Raw genomic sequence first — 20,705 nt, forward strand, 5'->3', positions numbered from 1 at the left:
CAACATGATCTCCCAAGATGGTGACTGCCATTCGGAAGAGACCTGCGATGTTGCACCTAGATCTATGATCCACATGCTCCCTCCACATACCTTGACATTGACTTCTACAGCACCACAGCCAAGCTCCGATAGAGAAAAGTGCCAACACGCTCACTGCATCTTTACAGCCTCAAGGTCTACCGATACCCCACAGCGACCCATGCTGAGCCACCACTCTTTGCTTGGCAATCACTCGTGGGTCTGAGTCTCTCGGGCATCTGTCCTGCTGCACTCTGATCACCGCTGCCTGCACTCTCTTTATAATTGCCGGGGGACCCGGGGCCATATCATGCATGCTCACCTCTGCAATTGGCAGCAACCTTCCATAAGATGGGGCTCTCAACCGTGCTTGTTGCTTCTACTCCTCTATGATCTGTTGTGCAATGTAAATGGAGGCAGCGCCTGATATGGTCAGATTGCATTCTGGTGAGATCTGAATTGGCACACGATAGTTCGCACATCCCTCTCAATTCAGTGTTCACATTTCTTGCCACTCGCATCTGGAGAAACAGCACCCCTTCACGTGCACGCCCTTCTAGGGTGATAGCACTCGACCTGTCTGGTCTGCACTAAGTGCTATCCATGCATGGGGGCTATACTTGACAGTATCTCCTTTACATCCCTGCCCATTGCCTAATACCTTGTGCAGGATGCAAGTCATAATCAAATCTCTGCAAACACCATGTCAAACTCAAGTAGTGGTGCTTTAAACCGGTCTAACTGGTAATCATACAAATGACAATGGAAAGCTAGTGCCCCAGATCCCTGCATAACCCTTGCAGCTTAGACAACCATCAAGGCACTCAAGTCTACTGACATTACTTCTGCCCCACTACACTAATTGTGCTTGGCCCAAGTTCAATAGGGCTGTGAGCATTCTTCCCTCCATTCTGTGAAGGCTATAACTACCACATTCTCTCATTGCCTACCTGGGCACACTGCGCAGTGCCCTCTGTTTGCTCATTATATCATGCCTAAATCTGCAAAATGGCAGACAACAATGCAGGGAGGCGAAAGACCACAAAGAACACAAGGATACCAAAGCTCCACATAAACACCCCAAATCAGACCCCCCTGACTCCCTGATCAAATTCAAAGGGGACAGGTCTGCCAGCATCAAAGTCATCATACAACCACTAGGGGTCGTCCATGACCTGGCTCAGGACACCAAGTCCAACACTGATGCCATGCATCACGAAATTCAAGCCCTCCACAATGATCTTAGTGGCCTCTCAAATAGACTCTCTGAAGCTGAACCTAGAATCTCTAACTTTTCAGCCCTAAAGCGCATGGACCAATCTTGCCGTTCTGTGAAATTAATTGCAAGAGAACTATTGAAATTTGAAGAATGCACCTATAGAGGGAACCTAAGCATCTTCGGCCTTTCAGAGAATATTGAAAACAAAGCCAAATTTTGCGTTGAGTTTCAGGAATCATGGATCCCATGCACTTTGGGCCTCACCTTGGAGGAAAACTTTTAAATAGAGCTGATAGAATTCCTTCAGGTAAACCCGCAAATTTAGCCTCTAGAAGCTCTGGAAACTCCATGCACCCTAGAACAATGATCCTCTGCCCTCTATGCTATCACCACACAGAAGTGATTCCCACACACATGAGGAAAGTAAAACAAGCTCAGTGGAATGGGCCCTGCATTATAATAGCTCAGGACTTTTCCAAAGAGACTGTCTCCACTAGAAAGGGCTTCCTGGTACTCCTACAATCACTGCCAGACTGTAACATGCCTTTCTCCTTTGCTGGCCTGCATTTTATACAGGGTCAAAGCATTGTTTTTCTCCTTACCATCAGACCTTCAAGTATTCATGGACACCTCTACTCAAACAAGAATGGGCGTTTGAAACAAATCCACACCTTATTCAATCAATCATCTTTGTCTCAACTGGTGTCCCTCGAATTGATTCTACTCTGGGTACACCTATCCAACAATATCATCTTCTAATTTCTAGAATGCTTTAAGATACTCAAAACGAACTTATTAGCCCATCTCTTGTATTCCTCATAAAATTAGTCCTTAATGTTTTACTGTTATAATGATTGTTAGTTTTGTGTGTAATAAACATCTTGCCTTCATAAAAATGGAGATTAAACCCCTGAATGAATCAGTCAGACACTCTGCCAGCTTGCAGGGCATCCCAATGATATGTAGCCTACAGTCCGAATATAAATACATACTCAATAAAGAGCACAAAAATGGATAGATACTGCTGAAGCTGCAAAATCAATCCATAGGAACAAAGTTAGCAAGACCTTAGCTAATTAGCTGAAATACTCTAAAAATAGGACCATCACCTCAGCAGTTAAAAACACAGCAGGTGAAACATTGAGATGTCCCCAGGATATTCCAGAGGTCTTACATAAATTCTACGCTGACCTATAGATCCCAAATACAATAATTATTCCGGGAGCGTGTTCTTCCTACCTGAACTCATGTACCATCCAGCTAGCCTCACCAGAGGACACATCTCTCCTTAATGCCCCGATTATCTCTGAGGAGATTACTTTGGCCATTAAGTCAAATACCGCAGGGAAAGATTCTGTGAATTTCTATAAAACCTTCTCTGTTGTACTGTCAGATACTCTGCATGACTTCTTTCAATCATATGCCTCCATAGGTAACGTTACTTGCTCGGCCTCCGAGGCTGGAATAGTAGTGACACCCAAAGAAGGGAAAGATACTGCAGCAGTCAAGAACTGCAGACCGATCTCTCTAATCAACATCAATATTAAGCTTTACGCTAAAGTTCTCTCACGAAGAGTGGAGAAGGTAATAGTAAAACTGAACGCCAAGTCCCAAACTGACTTTCTGAAAGGCAGACTCTCTGCCAATAACATTCATGTCCTCTGTCACGCACTTGACAAAGCACACTCAGCTACCACTCCAGCAGCCGCATTGGCCCTTCACATAGAAATAGCTTGGATAACATTTCTTGCATATTCCTGCATGATACTTTACACAAATTCCAACTCTGCAAGCAGTGTATCTGTAGGGTAATGGCATTAGACGCATATTCAGTGGCAAAGGTTAGAATCAACGGACAGCTGTGGAACTCCTTTCATTTAGCTCAGGGTACTAGAGAGGGATGTTTTTTTCCCAACTCTTATTTCTATTGGTGATTGAGCCCCTACTTTCCTCCCTTAAGCACAATCACAACGATAGAGGTGTACACTTTCAATCAGGTAGACAACTGGTTGCGGCCTATGCAGTTGATGCCCTCCTCTTCACTGAGGATGCAGATAAGGTCATCCCCCACTATATGACCAAAATAAAAAATATTTCCTGGATCTCTGGCTGTATGCTCAACCGGACCAAAACAGGGGTCTTCTCTCTGAACATCCATTGTACCTCCTCGATCCTGGGCAGCTCCGACCTGAAATTGCAACCAGAATCACTGAAATATTTTGGCATTTGGTTTAGCAAGGACTTGATCACCTCCCTCGCAATTAATGAAAACAAAACAGTGGCCAGAATTAGAGACCTGATAAACTTTTGGTCCCCCAAACACATCACAGGGTGGGATAGAGCAGACATGTCCAAAATGATGATCGCAGCCCTGGTCAACTTCCTCTTAAGGACGCTTCCTATAAATCTCTCCCCAGCTGGTTTTAAAAATTTGGAAATGCAAATTTCAGATTTCCTCTGAAAAGGGAAGAGAGTTAGGATCTTAAGCCCCACCCTTAAACTGAATAAATCAAGGGGTGACTTTAACATGCCTGGGTTCCCAAATTATCATAAAGCCTTTTTAGCAGCGCAGGGCAATTGATAGCTTAGAGAGGTGAACTGACACTCTCATCCTTGGTTCAAAATCAAATCCAATGTGGATTCCCCCATTCCCCTGTGCTCCATCCCTACTGTCTGTGGTCTTATAAAGTTAGCCCTAGCCCACTCCCATCCCATACGTTGAACCAAACTAGGCTCTCCTGCAGGTCGATAAAACTCTCAAAAACCATCTTGCTGAATCCACTCTAGCCTCCCTTTGGCACAACCATAGAATCAAGTTAGAGGAAAGAACAATATTCCAGGAACAGTGGGCTAACAAGGGCCTCAACTCCATTGGAGACTTGGGCATGACCCTGAACCCCATCTCCTTTGCAGATTTGAGTACACACTAGGATCTCCACCCTATCAAATGTTATAACTTCCTAAAACTTTAAGGTGACATTAGGAAACTATCAAGACCACATACCCTGGACCTCCCCGACCCACTATCCAATCTTAAAAGGATAGGCCACTCAGCATTGCATATCTATAAATTGCTTAAACCCCCTAGGTTACATCTCTTCAATAACCTTCAAAAAATGGTCCCCATATATTTCAGAAGAGCTTGCCTCACATTTTTCAGACGCTACCTGGAATAAAATTTAGCAGGTAAACACTTCCCATTGAAGTACTAATAAGTCACCCCTATGTAGTAGACCTTTTAGCTTTTTATCCTACACACAGAGCATCGCATATAAAAGTGAGGGATGTAGAAAACTTATGTTAAAAATGTCTCTACAGTGACAAGACCTTAAAATGTATTTTCTCTGTGGCAAGCGTAGCTGTGCTATGTAGAAAATCATAGTACATGTTAAAATAGTATTAATGTATCTCAGGAATGGGTCAAGAAAGAAAAAGCATTAAACAATTATTTTTATGGTCAATACAATTCCAATTCGATTGTAAACTGGATTGTTGATGCATCTTAAGGAAAAGTAACTTTTAAAAAGTCACATTTTCCTTGCATGAAGGTCCAAAAGTCGCATTTGCATTAACTCATCAGCAACCTCTTGCCTGTACTTGGCCTGAATGAGGAGTGAAAGATGAGTGAGATTCCTTCCAGTCGCACACAATATGTCACTGTTATTGACGCAAACAAGAAATACTGAAAAAGTTGGTTAGGATTACCCCATTTATTATGGAGTGCCTGGTAGTCATCCCATTAACTAGTTGCAGCCAGGCACCCCAAGGTGCGCCTTCAGAACATTTCTGGATCCGGGTAAAAACACCTTCGATAAACAACAACGTCCCTTTCTGCATAGAGAACTGGAAACTTTTTCAACCAAAAACCTGAAAACCTCAGCGTGAACAAACAACTTACCTTTTCAACCTTCAGTTCCATGCCTGCAGCTACAATTTCTGTTTTGTACCGTAAAGAGAAGAGTTTTTCTTCAGAAGAACAACAAATGGCCAGATGTAGGTAAGTTCCATTTACCGATTTTAAAATACCGAATTTTACCAATTCGGTATTTTAGAATCGGTAAATGGTATGTAGGTAAGTATTCGGTAACGTTTACTGATTCATAGGGCAAAACATTCAAGGGTGGCAGGGTGTCCCGTTGACACCCTGTTGCACCCCTGAATAGTGCATGGGTGCACATGCGGCACACATACATGTATGTCTGCCACATGGCACTTTTGAAAAAGGCACAAATTTGCTTTTTCAAAGGTTTTTGATATTTACCACCAACTTTTATTTGGTAGTAAATACTGAATCCTTAACCATGCAATGCACTCATTTGAGTGCTCCCTACATTTCAGATTCTGTAATTCACCGATTTGGTATTTTAAGGAATCGGTAATTTTCCGATTCCTTAAATTACCGAATCTCAAATGTAGCCACCTACATCTCAATAGCCTAATACCGGTCGGTAACACTCAAAATTCGGTATTTTCGGCCATTACCGACTGGTATTGGGCGACCTACATCTGGCCCAAAGTCTCTTTTTGGACTAGCACCTAGAATTTGTTTTTGAACTTTTCTAGTTTCAGGCTCCAGCTGAACTAATCAAGTTGGGGCCGTATTATATATAAGGTGCACTTTGCCTGTTTGTGCCATGGCAGTTGGGTATAAACAGGGAAGGTTAGTCTTATTATGGCAAATGCGTTGTCCCCAGCTGCAAACTTGTGCTGCCTTATTGGCAGTACATTCAAGTGACGTACGAAGCTGCTCCTTCAAACCCACTCTGAGTTTTACAGTACAAGATGCGCGCAGCCTGTACTTTTAAGAGGGGAGAGAGATCCTCTTGTGTGACTGCACCTGCCTGGAGGGGAATGACTCAGGAGGTCGATAGGACCTCCTTTCTCCCCCCAGAGCGCTGCCCTCAGTAGGCGCAATGAAAGTGCAGCACCTTTTTGGAGCAGACGTTAAGTGTGGCTCCTAAGGGCATGTTTGCCTCTGTGCCTATGTCTGTAGTACAGTGTGGGTGCAGAGGAAAAGTGATTCACTCATTTGCATGGGACCACACATCCATGCAAATGAGGAAACACCCTCCTATGATTAAGCTTAGGGAGAGTATTTAATTACACTAGCGGAATGCAGAATTACTTATAAATTCTGCAGCACTACCAGCAGAATTAATCTGCAGTAAATTGTTTCTAAAGAGGACTCCAAGATAGAGCAGTCCCTCTATGATTAAACTTTAATCTGCAGTCGTTTTTAAACATAGAGGGATTGCTTACTCTTCCGGCCTTGTTTAAAAATCACTGCACAGCAGTGCATACCCATCAGCATCCTTACACACTCTGCAGTGATTACTGCACAATATGTAAGGGCACAGAGGGGTCTGCACTGCAGAGTGATATGCAATGGTTTCTAAAGTTTAGAAACAACTGCACACCACTCAGCGTGGCACCCTTACATATGTAATAGTATTGAATGGTACTTGAGTGCACTAATTTCTTAGCAAACAATGCATCCTCACATCCATTTTTGGACGTGAGGGTGCATTTTGCGCTAGGAAAATAACACCAAATGCCTACTCCGACAGATGTAGAACTACATGGAATCTCGCAGACGTTTAATGTCATTCTGCAGAATCAAACTCCATAAATTCCATGTGTGCCAGCGGTATCAGTATTACAGAAGTGGATACATAAGCATCCGCTGCCCCTTCTGTAATACAATAGTGCCCCGGACGCCCACAAAGTGAACTCACATGCTCATTGCACCCCCTGAGCACAATCTATAATACAGTCCCCTGTAGATCCGAAATGAACCTAGGTCCCAGTCTACTGCAATCATTGGCTACCATTGTCGCTTTGCACTTTTTGACATTATTTTCCCTTAAATCTTTAAAAATTCTTATTTCTGGTTCACCTTATTGTATTTTTGTTGTGTTAGTGTCATTTTGTGAATTAAATTTATTTCTACTTTTCTAAATTGGAGTGATATTTTTACTGTGTTGTGTTTTTGACTTTGTAACTGTCCTAAATGCTTTACATATTTTAGTTAAGTTGTGTACAAACAGTATATTAAAGGTATCACTTCCGGTGGACTCAAATCCACCACAACTAATAAACCTCTTTCTCACAATTACCACCACTATTACAATCATCATAGCTACCACCTCTACCATGTTCCCATCCACCCTTGCCACATAACATCCACTCCCGTTACCACTAGACTTAGAACCACTACTATTACCACTCTCATCATTACAAACACCACCACCATTACCACCAGCACTACTTTTGCCACCATCATCACTATTATCACAATAATTATCACCACCCCATTACATCATATTTACCACCATTATCACCAACATTACCAACATCACCACTACAAAAATAAACACTACTATCACCACCAACAAAACAACTATTGCTACTCCGCCATTACCCCTACTATTATCATCATTGCTACAAGCCCAGCATGACAAACACCATTACCACCATCAAAATAAATCACCAACATCACTACCACTGTTACCACCAACTTTATCCTTATGACAGTCAGCTCCATAATCACAATAATAAACATCACTCTCATTATCACCACCATCATAACCACCACTATAACCACCACTCCCACAAATGACAACCCACTTATTGAAACAACCAAGGCAACAATTATCATCCCCATAACCACCACCATGACCACAATGATCACAACCACCACTAACACTAATGTCACCACCACGCCACTATCATTCCCATCACTACTGCTTTTGCCATTATTGTCATGACTATCACCACCATGACCACTTGAACTTCTATTACGACCACCAGAACTGTCACCACAAACATCACTACTACTATCACCACTACTACCCCTGCCACCATCACTATTACCACCATGACCAACATCCCCACTAATTACATCACTGTTATCAACGCAACATGTTTGTGTGTTTAATAGGTTTGCCAGTGCTTTTTTCTATATTAATTTTTTGCTGTTGGTTTCTGAAATAAATTTGATTTTGAACTGATTTATAGGCCTTTCAATAGAATGATTAAAAGAGGAATATTTTGGCCAAGGCTAAACAATCAGATTCTGCAGGACTCATTGTATTATCAAACCACTAGAGGCCGGTTTAAAGTTAGCTACATTGCTACAAATTCCTTTGCTTTGTAAAAGTAAATGAATCAATGAAATATGCTCCCATGAAAGAGAAATGAGCAACAAAATTGTTGATTAAGTAGTGCAATATCTTTTCACCTATGGTCTGGTGACAGCTGGGGGTCAGAAACTCCTACTTCGGGGGGGTCTACTACTGCTTAGCAAAACGAAATATTGGCAGATTAATAAAGTGTATATAAATAAAGAAACAAAATGTAAAATTGAAAATCTTAAAACGTTCTGTAAATGTGAACTTATTTGACATTGTAGGTTAAACAGCACGATTTCCTCAAATTGATTGTGGAAGCAGTGCAAGTGTATCGATTGATTGATTGGCTTTATTTCGATATAAAATTATCATAAAAGCTGGTACAACAAGTATAAAACGCAACATTTATAACAATCATATACTAGTTATACAAAAAGGGAAAGAGGGATAGGAGAGTTAAGAACAATTAGAACAAGAATTAAATTGATAAGGAAAGCCTTCTTACACGAATCAACCATGCCCAATTTAAAAATTTTGACACAGCACAAACAATCAAGGTAGATGTGTCGGACATTAAAATACATATCGCCTCTTTATGCTGACGGGTACCTAAAAGTCTGCATAAAGATTTAAGCCAGCGCCTCCTGGGTGCACAGTAATCAGGACATTCAAAGAAAATGTGGGCTACCGACTCTACACGAGAGGGACAACGCACACAAAAAGGGGAAAACTGATGAGAGGATTTCCATCGGGCAACCAATTCACCTAGTGGTAGGGTCCCCACTCTGAACTTAAAGTATAAAGCTCGGTCGAAAGGGATTGAAATCATATCTAAGTAAGGTTCACAAGCCACCACATCTTTGATCCTTACAAAGGCTACGGTGGAATTACAATGACATGGGTCTGAAAGTAGTTTGGAAGAGACCCAGTTCCAATACAATTTCTTAATCATGGCTTTAGGTGGGGCAGTTCTCGATGCCCACGCATCACCTAGTCCTAATTCGGCTAGTAGGCATTTTACATCCCTCAACCATTTGATCCTAGACCAACCTTCCATAGCCATAACCTCCGATAGGGCTTCTGCATAGGAGGCTAATTCGGGCGTCCGCCACAGCCGAGCCCAAAGAAGCAAGGGGCGTAGTTGCGCTTGGTCCTTGATCGATCTGCAGGCTAGATCCAATAACACGGGTACTGTAGGAGTGCTCATCGGGAGAGCCATCAGATGTTTCAAAAATGTGCTCTTCAATTTTGCTAGTACGTCCAGGTTGCAAGTACCCCACAACTCCGCCCCATAGAGGGCAGCACTAACCCCTCTAGCTTTATATATCTCCATAACCGGGGCCATAGGTTTGCTTGTAGAGGAGCGTTGTTCCTTAAGTAATACTCCACCCACTCTTTTGTGACTGAGGAGCATTTTTTGGATATGAGCATGCCAGTTAAATGAATCGTTAAGGCGGATGCCCAGATAGTCAAATTCAGACACCCTCTCCAATGGAACAGAATTCAGAGCCAGAGGTCGCCCAGGTTTCTTGGGAGGATTCATAGTCAAATACTTAGTTTAGTCTGTATTGATTACCAATCCTCTCAATGAACAAAACTCCTGAAAACGTCTCAGGAGGCTCTGGAGACCCATAGGGGACTTTGAAATAAGGAGGGTGTCGTCTGCAAAAAGCAGAGTTGGGATCCGTTTGCCCGCCAGGGATGGAGCATCCAAGGGATTTCTTGACAAATGCTCTACCACTCCGTTCACATAAAAAGAGAACAGAGTGGGAGCTAGCACACATCCCTGACGGACGCCCCTTCCCACAGGGATCCTATCGGTTTTTTCGCCATTCGTGCCCCATCACACTTGCGCAAAATTTCCCCGCGTGGAGTCTCACGAGGAGGGATAGGATGTACGGGGGCAACCCCAGATCCGCCAAAACCTTCCACAACTCCTCCCTTGGTACCAGGTCAAAGGCAGTCTTGAGGTCTATAAAGGCCAGATACAGGCTGCCTTGGCCCAGCACCACCACCTTCCAGTACAAGAGGGCCAGTCTAAAGGCCTGTTCGATAGTCCCGGTTCCGGAACGGAATGCAGCTTGGAGATCCGACAAGATGTTATTGCCGTCTACCCACTGGAGCACCCTTCCCAAGATCACCTTCCCTGCCACTTTTTGGGAAGAGTCAATGAGACTTATTGGCCTGTAGTTGGCTGGGTTGTCCCGACCCCCCTTTTTAAATATCGGGACAACCTCAGCCCCCTTCCAGGATTCGGGAACGGGCGCACCATTATTAATGGCATTGAGCAGTAATTAGACTAGCTTCCCCCACTCCTTTGGGTTTGCCCGTAGCAAGCCGCCCGGTATCCCGTCAGGCCCTGCTGCTTTTAGGGGCACCAGTGATGCAATTACACCTTCCACCTCTCTAGCAGTAAAGGGAACACCCTCTGTATTCCCCGTACTGGCAGCCAGGGAAAAGGAGGTATTAGGAGCCACCTCAGTAGGAGTATAGAGAGACGAGAAATGGTTAAACCAGTTCTGGGCAGGAATGTTGCACGTCATCAGAGTGCTATCTGGCCTGTCCCTAGATCTTATAAGGTTCCAGAAGCCTCTAGCATCCCTACCCGTACTTGCCTCCTTAAGATCCGCCCAGAAACTGTCCTCCCATTCTCTCTTTGCTGCAGTAATGGTCTGGGAGTACTCTTTCCTAGCTAGTCTGATTGTAGCCTGGGATTTGCTTTTGACAGCTCCTATCAAGGCATTTTTTTCCCCCTATATTTTTTGGTATACAACCCCGGCGGTTTGAGGATCTTCTTGCTCTTGCCAGTTCGGGTGGTCTTACTTGGGAGAAAGAATAGGTCACTCAGGGCCTTGGTATTGTCGCAGAAAAGTGCTGTGACTTCCCCAGGCAGAGGAGTCAACGAGTCCAATTTAGACTGGGCTATATCTAAAAGTGCCCCAATCGCTAACACTTTCTCTTCATCTATGATGAGCTTACTCCATTTCAATCGTCTGCCGCAATTGGAAGGATGTACCTCCTGAAGGGTAGGTGCTAATTGAGAAGTATGCACCCCCTGGGTCCCAATCCACAATGGATGGAGAGCAAGAGAGAGGAGATTGTGATCACTCTCAACTGAAGGGAGTACCTCCATATCCTGCAAGAAACTCCAAAGTTTTATGTCAAGGAGGATATAATCTATCCTGGACATATGGTTGACCCTATTATAAGTATGGGCTCCAGAAGGGTCTGACATCGTCCTTCCATTGGCAGCCCTGAGGCCAAATTCCATATTTAGGGAGTTAATTTGGATCACCACTTGGGACCACCTCCTAATGGGACGTATAGTTAGAGCTGGTATCCCTCTCCTACTGTCTTCGTCAGCGGTGCCCAGGGTGTCCTCCAACGCAAGGGGCTCGAACGTGCAATTAAGGTCCCCCGCGACCAGGACATGAGAGCTAATGGGACGCTGCCTAAGCAAAGATTCCAGCCCTGATACTATGATCATGGCGTAGATATTAAAAATGTCCAAAATCGGCCCTCTCCGCGGTCCCTTGATTGATATACTCAATATATCAGGTGAATTCGACACATGCTGGGTAACTTGACAGCCAAGTGAAATAGCAACCCATATAAGGAGGCCACCCGAGGGGCAGCCCTTCCCCGAAGGGGGGGGACACTGCTGGTACAAAAAAGGAAGAATAGCCCACCTTGTGACATAGCTCCCTACTCCAAGTCTCTTGGAACATACAAATAGAGTAGCCTTCCACAAGGGTATTCCAGTCGGGTAGAGCCAGCTTCCTCAGAATGCCCGCAACATTCCAGCTGAGAATCCTCAAGTCTGGATCCGCCACAGCAGGCTCCATGTGGGGTTTAGGGCTAGATACCCCCTCCCTCTCAGGGAATGACCAAGGTGCACTTTCTCCTTGTAGGGTCCCAAGATCCTGGCCTAAGGGGCTGCGTGCCACTGCTGAGGATGGACCACTGGCATTACTCAGTGCAAGTGTATCAAACAGAATATAGCATGGTTAGCCTCAATTGAATTAAAAAAACTCACATATTCACATTAGATTTAAAACTTAGATTGTTTTTGTATTTGTTTGTAAATTAAATAATATATTCCATCCTTTGTGTATTGGATTGATAAATGCTTGTTTCTGGATTTTTTGTATTATTTTGTGGTTCTAATCATCGAAATTGTTTGGGCCAGGGTCCCCTGAGTCCAACAATAACTCTATGGGGGTCTCCACATTCAAATAATGATGCAGTAGGGTTCCTCGGATTCCAGTAATGATTAAGTGTGGGTGCACAGAAGAGAAAAGGGTTAAAAACCACTGGAGTAGAGTCTCAAACTTCCAGTTCTGGGATTGATGTCTTTGACCTGCTGGTGATGTAGTTCTTGAGGTGGTGGGGTACCAGGAAGGGCATATATTGCTTGCATTCAAGGAGAATAGGGGACTAGATAACCCACTACAGTATATGGCAAGCCCTTTTTAATAGTAGAATGTAAAATGAATAAGACAGAAATTTGAAACCTCCCCCCTCATCAACAGAATAAAATTAACCAAACTAAGGCAAATTTGCTGCACATACTATTTTAATTCACACAAAAGCCATTTGTATAACAGGGCTCCTGCTGACACACATTTTCATTCCATTATTATTTTACTCTCATTTCTTGCCAGAAACCTTGCTTGGGTGACTGGTCCTGTACTCTGGAGCGTTTTGATAAGGCACGTTTTAGCAATAGCATTTACTTTAAAGTTAGATAAGTCTGCCGTAAGTGACCAGAATATTTAGTTATTAAATGCATCTTTAGAAAAATGCTCATATAAAAAAAGCCACTGGGGGCAATTTGTCGCACCGGAGTTACCGATAAATGCTCTGCTGCTACTCTATTGTCAGTTTTGAGAACAGAATTGTTCATCGAGGTTCAAGAGAGCTGTTTTACCCGCATAATATTTTTGCTATAACATTTGATCTCTTCCTCACATTGCCATCAGTCTTCTATCAGCTCACTAATTACATTCTTCCGCTTTTAAGTAACATGAGGGCATATTTACAAGGGAATGGCGAAGAGTGGCATTAAGCAAACATTCCTAATGCCATGCTCCGCCATTCTGAAAATGCAGGGATACTCAGCATATTCAATGGTATGACACATCCCTGGTGCTAAACTCAGCTGCCTAGTGCTAATGCAGGCACCTTTGCACAATAGTGCAAGGGTGCCTGCGTTGAGCGAATGATTGTTTATGTGCAGCAAGGCATATCTTCTAGCACATAACCAATCCAGAATGGCGAATTATAACTTCTATGTGTGCTGTATTGTGCAGCACACATAGAAGTTGCAAATCGTCATTTTTTAAATGATTGTTTATGTGAAGTAAGGGGCACCTTCTTGCACATGAGCAATCATTCATGTGGATTTGCTGTTTCTATGTGTGCTGAACAATGCAGTGCACATATAAATAGCAAAAATAAGGAACAATTAAGCATTTCTCCTTGTATTACCATGTTAAGACCAGGTTTCAATGTTGGCGCTGCCTCCTATTTACGCTACCCTTGTAAATGGGGGGTAGCGTCAAAATCAATGGGTGTTTCAGCGGAATGCCCACCGCAACACCCATTGGAGGCCCCTCTCACGCTAAGTGTGCGTGAAAGGGGGCCTTATTTGCAAGGCGGTATTAAGCCACGTTAAGTGGCTTAACCCCGCCTTGTAAATAAGGCAAAGGGTTTATCGTCCTAAAAAGTGATGTTCCTGTGTTGATAGGGACTTGTAAATATGTCACCTGGTTTGAAATATTTCCGTTGTTGTTCTGAACTGTATCACTGAGGTGGAGGGAGTTTACCTTTTATTGATTAGATTATTTGGGGCTTCCCTCTTCAAGTCAGTGGCCTCTTTCGCCTGCTTATAATTTGAACGTGATTTCCTTTAATCTGCCTCTTTCAATACTGTGATGACCATACCTGTGCTTGCCACACCTCAAGCCCATCCCAGATTACAAATTGCACCATGCCTCTTTGTGCATGTGTGTTAGACCTGGCATCTTTGCCGCGGTTTCCCCTGTCTTTTTGTCTCTGCCTCCTGTATTTTTGACGCTGTGCTGGATTTCGTTTTTGCTGGTTTAGATGCTTTGGGCACTTTGCCACTGCTGATCAGTATCAAAGTGCAAATGCTCCCTGTGTAAATTGTTATTGCAATTGGTTATCGATGACTGACATATTTGTGTCACCAAGAAGTCCCTAGTAAAGTGCACTGAGTGTGCCAGGGCTGGTGATACAAATGCTACTAGTGGGCCTACAGCACTGATTGTGCTGCCCACATGAGTAGCCCTAAAATGTTGTCTCAGGCCTGCCACCACAGTGCCAGTGTGCAGTCTGTGAACTGCCATGTCCACCTGGTCAGTGTCCCCACTGAACAGGCCTAACCCTTCCCTTTCTGTACCCATTGGTCACCCTTATGGAAGGCCCAAGGTACCCCCTTGGGCAGGGTGCAGTGTATGTGAAAGGTATAGCATGTACTAGTGCCGGTGATATGCTCTGGTAGTGAATGACAGCCATTTTCGCTTTTCACTATTGTAAGGCTACCTTGCCCATAGGCTATCATGGGGAATGCTGGCTACAGTGGCTACCAGCATATCTACCCATAGGAGTGAGGTAGGACATAAAAGTCTGGTATCCCTGAACTCACAATTTTTATAACACATCTTTAAGAAAGGTGTTTTTCAAATCCTGTGTTTGAGAACAGCCCTTTTAGAAAGTGGCTGTTCTCTTGTCTGACCTTTCTGTGTGCCTTGTCCTGTTTGTGAATTGACTGTCTGGTTTGAGAGTGGCAGGGGCTGGGGACCCCGCAGGAGGCTGGATGAGTCAGTGTTGGATTTCTCCCCCACTCGACACACACCACAGGAGCGAGGATGGCCCCAATCCACTGCCCCTATCCGGAACGCAACACGCCCTTATTACCACAGCGTGACAGCGGACCGAACAAAGGGAGAAGGTGGGAAAAACAAAAGAAAGAGAAAAGCCAAGACTCCCTCTATGTTTCAGCTAGTCAACCCTGTCCTGGTTGCAAATATAGGTCTTCTAACTTGAGTGAGACACCGAAGGTTCTTCAGGAAGGAGTCTTGACGTAATTCCAAAGAAAAGCAAAAATAACAGGGTCACAAAACACCCTCACTTTCTTTGGCGTTCTGTTATACAGGGGAAAAAGTCAGAAGACTGACAAAAAACCCTCTGGTTGCTATTATCAGCGAAATCGCTGTATATACATAGCATTTACCTAACTTGTGGCCACAAACTAAAAGCGCGTTCCACATTAAACGCGAGAAGCTTAATGCTTCGTGAAAACGTCCAAAGTTTCACACAACGATGTGAAACGGGTTAAACAAATCCCGGAAATCGGCTCGTCAGAATGTGATGACACTCCACATACCGATTCAGCACTGAGTTTAAAACGGCAAATGTCCCATTCTTCTCTTTTCTCGGCTCCTCCACTACTCAACTCCAAAATCCGTATGAGCAAAGAGGAAGTACACGTCTTCCGACGAGTCCCAAAACTCCAGGAAGCAGAACGAAGCCTCGTTCTGCTCGGCAAAGCTCCAACGCGTATCGTAGCTCAAACACAGGGAAACACGGACATAGGGAGAAATGCGAACTCCCAGAACATGACAGGAATGAAGAAAATGGCTGAGGAAGCAGGAGAGGAGGAAGGACGTATAAACCCCTTTGCCAACATCTCTTCTACATACTCTTTCAAATGTTGCTCTTCAGGCCCGGATAGTGCATAAATACGACAACAAGGCAATGTAGCCCCGGGTGCCAAATCGATTCTACAATCGAAAGATCGATGGGGAGGCAAGTCCTTCGCTCTTCCTTTGTCGAACACCTCGGCAAACTCTACATAAGAATCAGGAACCTTCTCCACTGTACTACTTAACCCCTCACCTACCGCGCAAGTCAAAGGGGTAATCCAGTCCGTGGCAACCTTATAACAACTCTGCAGACAATAGACTGAATCAAGAGTCACAGTCCGTCTGATCCAATCAATCTTGGGATTGTGTGATTGCAACCAGGGCACCCCTAACACAATACCAAATGAGGGTGCATCAATCAAATCAAACCCGAGATATTCTGAGTGCCCATTATCACAGATCATACACAACGGTTCTGTTTGTTTGGTAATAGTACCAGAAGACAGCTCTGTACCATCTATGGCTCTTACTGGTTCGGGCTGGTCTTTCATGATCCATGGCACTTTAATTGTTCTGCCAACTTGATATCCATGAAATTACCGGTGGCACCAGAATCTAATAATGCAGACACAGGGGCCCTATGACTATTGGAAATAACCAAACACACGGTAATCATGAAATGTTTAGGAACTCTCTTGACTATACCAGATATTTGGTAGGAGGGATTATGCTTATCTCCCACTATCAAATCCTCAGATGGCTGCACACAGGCTACCACTTTCTTACTAGGAATCGAAGACGGCTTTATGGAACATTCTCTGGAATAATGACCCCCTTTCCCGCAATAGAGACACAAATTCTGGGTACGTCTTCTGCTCTTTTCTTCAGCAGACAGGGGACCCCTCACACCACCTATCTCCATGGGTTCAGGAGCTGTTCGACCTTCTCCAGTATTCCGTACTTCACTTCTAACAGGGACCACTCGAGATACTTGGAATCGGGTTTTCTCTCCTCTCCTTTCCATTAATCTGTGATTTAACTTTACCACTAAGTCGATGAATTCTACACAATTCTCAGGTGGATTCACCACCTGTGAGACAACATCCTTCAAATCTTCGGACAACCCTTGGTAGAATAAAGAGGTTCTCTTATCGGGGGGCCAATGAGTTTCCGAGACTAAACGATTAAAGGTGGACACATAGGTTAACAAATCCTGTTTCCCCTGTCTCAACTTTATTAGCTCGGCATCGCTAGCTTGCATAAAAGCATGCTTTGCGAAGAGACAGCGCATCTGCTCTTTAAATGCCCTGTAATTATACAAGACAGGGTCATCGTTGTCCACCAGAGGCACCGCCCAAGAAGCAGCTGTCCCAGCCAAGTAGGAGATGACAAACGCCACTTTAGCTGAATCGTCAGGAAACGAAGCGGGACGACACATGAAGTGGAGATGGCACTGGTTCATAAACACACTGTATTTACTGGAATCCCCGGTGAACCTTTCTGGAACTGCCAATGGAACAGGGGTAGGGGTAGTAACATTCCCAGTTAAAGGGGGATTGCTTGCGCCAGAGCTCCTATCATACTGGAAAGTGGCAGGCTGGACCAAAGGCGTTTTACTGATACCCCAGCCGGGATCCTTAGTCTTTGCTGCACTCATCTCCTGTCGTAACCCTAGATTCTCTTGTTGTAAGTCATGAACCTGTGTCTGAAGGGAATTAATTGCCCCCATTAGTTCCTGCATAGTAGGGACCCTGTCTACCAAATTATTCCCATCCTCATCCATTCTCGCTCGGGTGGTGTAAATTTCGTGGGCTTGGTTTTCTGTTGGATTTCTCCCCCACTCGACACACACCACAGGAGCGAGGATGGCCCCAATCCTCTGCCCCTATCCGGAACGCAACACGCCCTTATTACCACAGCGTGACAGCGGACCGAACAAAGGGAGAAGGTGGGAAAAAACAAAAGAAAGAGAAAAGCCAAGACTCCCTCTATGTTTCAGCTAGTCAACCCTGTCCTGGTTGCAAATATAGGTCTTCTAACTTGAGTGAGACACCGAAGGTTCTTCAGGAAGGAGTCTTGACATAATTCCAAAGAAAAGCAAAAATAACAGGGTCAAAAAACACCCTCACTTTCTTTGGCGTTCTGTTATACAGGGGAAAAAGCCAGAAGACTGACAAAAAACCCTCTGGTTGCTATTATCAGCGAAATCGCTGTATATACATAGCATTTACCTAACTTGTGGCCACAAACTAAAAGCGCGTTCCACATTAAACGCGAGAAGCTTAATGCTTCGTGAAAACGTCCAAAGTTTCACACAACGATGTGAAACGGGTTAAACAAATCCCGGAAATCGGCTCGTCAGAATGTGATGACACTCCACATACCGATTCAGCACTGAGTCTCAAACGGCAAATGTCCCATTCTTCTCTTTTCTCGGCTCCTCCACTACTCAACTCCAAAATCCGTATGAGCAAAGAGGAAGTACACGTCTTCCGACGAGTCCCAAAACTCCAGGAAGCAGAACGAAGCCTCGTTCTGCTCGGCAAAGCTCCAACGCGTATCGTAGCTCAAACACAGGGAAACACGGACATAGGGAGAAATGCGAACTCCCAGAACATGACCTGGATAGAAACCCAACCAGGCTAGAAACCAAGCATCGAGTACTGGTGCTGGCTCTCAGATAAAGCAAAAAGGCAAGGAGGGGCTAGGGCAAAAGGGGAGGATGCTACCACTGCAGGAAAACAGAAAGAGGACAGCGAGAACACAACAAACAGAGAAGGCAGAAAAGAGAGCTACACCCGGCTATTTCCTAACAGTCAGCCCTAGGCTGAATGATTGCATCTGCATTTTGAGTGGTGGGAGTGGATAGCACCTGGGCCTGAATAGGGCTGTGCCTGCCTTCCACAATGCTGGCTCCACCTCCTGCTGGGCGGCTGACGACCCTGCCCCTCTCTCAGAAAGGAAAGGAGAAGCCAGGATAATAAAGTGCTCAAGGAACACCCAGAACTGGTTCAGACCGGGCTCAGAGCCCTCCTGCACAAAGGAAACAAAGACTTTTAGGGGTATAAGTACAGGACCCCTGACTACAGAAAATTAGATCATCCTGGAATCAAGAAGGAACCTCTGCCAAGGAGAAAGCTGGAAGACTGAAGAAGGAAGACTGTCCTGCTTTTGCTTTGCTGGACTGACCTGCAGTTGCTTTGTTGCCAAGTAGAGAGGAAGGACTTTGCTTCGTGCTGTGTCCCCTTGTTTGAGGGAATCTCCAAGGGCCTGAAGAAGAGCTGGCTCCCTGTTAAGAAGTCCCAGGAACAAAAGGACTTCACTCCCAGCTTCCCTGAATTCTGCTGAGAGAGTTCTGTCCTTCCTAGTGTGCTTGGGCCAGTTGTGGTGCCTCTGGAAGTTGTAACTGTGTTGGGAAGCTGGAAACCAAGATTTTAAAGACTTTCTGCAAGTTTTAACGCATCGCTCGCTTGCGGAGCGCATCCCCGTCAGTGCGAGGAAATTCACGCCGCAGCGAAGGTTGAGATCATCGCAGGGCCTGTTGCCACTGCCAGAGTTGTCGCATCCTTCGCTTGCGGGAAGCACCAGTCCGGTGCGGGAAGATTACCATTGCTGCGAGAATCTTCGCAGAGCCTGTTGTCACTGGGTGGGATCCTCGTACCGCTGGCTTGCGGACCGCATCACGTCGCTGCGAGAGTCGTCGCAGAGCCATCGCATCGAGGGGCCTCGAGAGGAGAAAATCGACGCTGAGCCGCGCATCGTCGCCCACCGGAGATCGTCGCCACCCTGAAGATCGTCGCATCGTACCTTTTGCGAGGGGCTTCCACCGAAACCTGTGCACCGGAATCCTTGCAAGGTATCGCATCCCTCCCCATACAGACCGGAGTCATTGCAACACGCCCGCTGCATCCAGCAGGGATGTTGCATCGCCTCCCCAGGGTCTCAGGAGTGACGCATTGCTTGCTTTTCAATGCTACAGCTTTTCACTTGGAACTTTTGTCGCATCTAAAGATACTGTTGGCTAAAACGTGACGCAACTGTGGATTATTTTAACGCAACCTTAAGAACTCACTTGAAACCATAAACTTTGAACTGTGTATATTGGATTTTTGTCATTTTGGTCTTGTGTAGTTTAGATTAAATACCTTTTTTTCTAAACTGTTGTGAAGTCAGTTTGTGGTGTTTTCACTGTGTTACTGTGAGTGTTGGTACAAATACTTAGCACATTGCTCGAGCCAAGCTACCAAGGGGGTGAGCAGGGATTATCTAAAAGTGCATTCTTCTTACCCTGACTAGAAGCAAGGGTCCCTATTTGGACAGTGGTACCTACCTCTGCCAACTAGAGACCCCCAGTTCTAAAAATGTGCAAGACATTTTCACACCAGCAGAGCATATCAAACATGCAATTTCCCCTTTTTAATAATGCATACTTTTTCTAACTTTGAGCTCACAGATTGCAAAATTTATCGGATAAATAATCGAAGCAGCTGTTCACATAATAGGGAAATGGATTTGTCACTTTTGTTTATTTTAAAGCAATTCCCCCTTAGTTTACATTTTCAAAATGCAGACATTCGTCCGTACTTCTTTTAATCTAGACAATCTCAAGCAAACATTCTACGTGAGTCAAGGTGACGAGTGTTTGCATTTGAACAAAATATATTTTGT

General features: G+C 44.6%; 1 protein-coding gene across 1 annotated transcript in view; it reads right to left on the bottom strand.

Annotated features, from left to right (window-relative positions):
* Positions 1–20,705, bottom strand: part of SPOCK3 (SPARC (osteonectin), cwcv and kazal like domains proteoglycan 3) — a 1,126,347-nt gene that overhangs the window by 360,237 nt on the left and 745,405 nt on the right. The gene's annotated exons all lie outside the window — the stretch shown is intronic.

The sequence above is a fragment of the Lissotriton helveticus genome, chromosome 2_1 (assembly GCF_964261635.1).
Source record: "Lissotriton helveticus chromosome 2_1, aLisHel1.1, whole genome shotgun sequence".
NCBI lineage: Eukaryota > Metazoa > Chordata > Amphibia > Caudata > Salamandridae > Lissotriton > Lissotriton helveticus.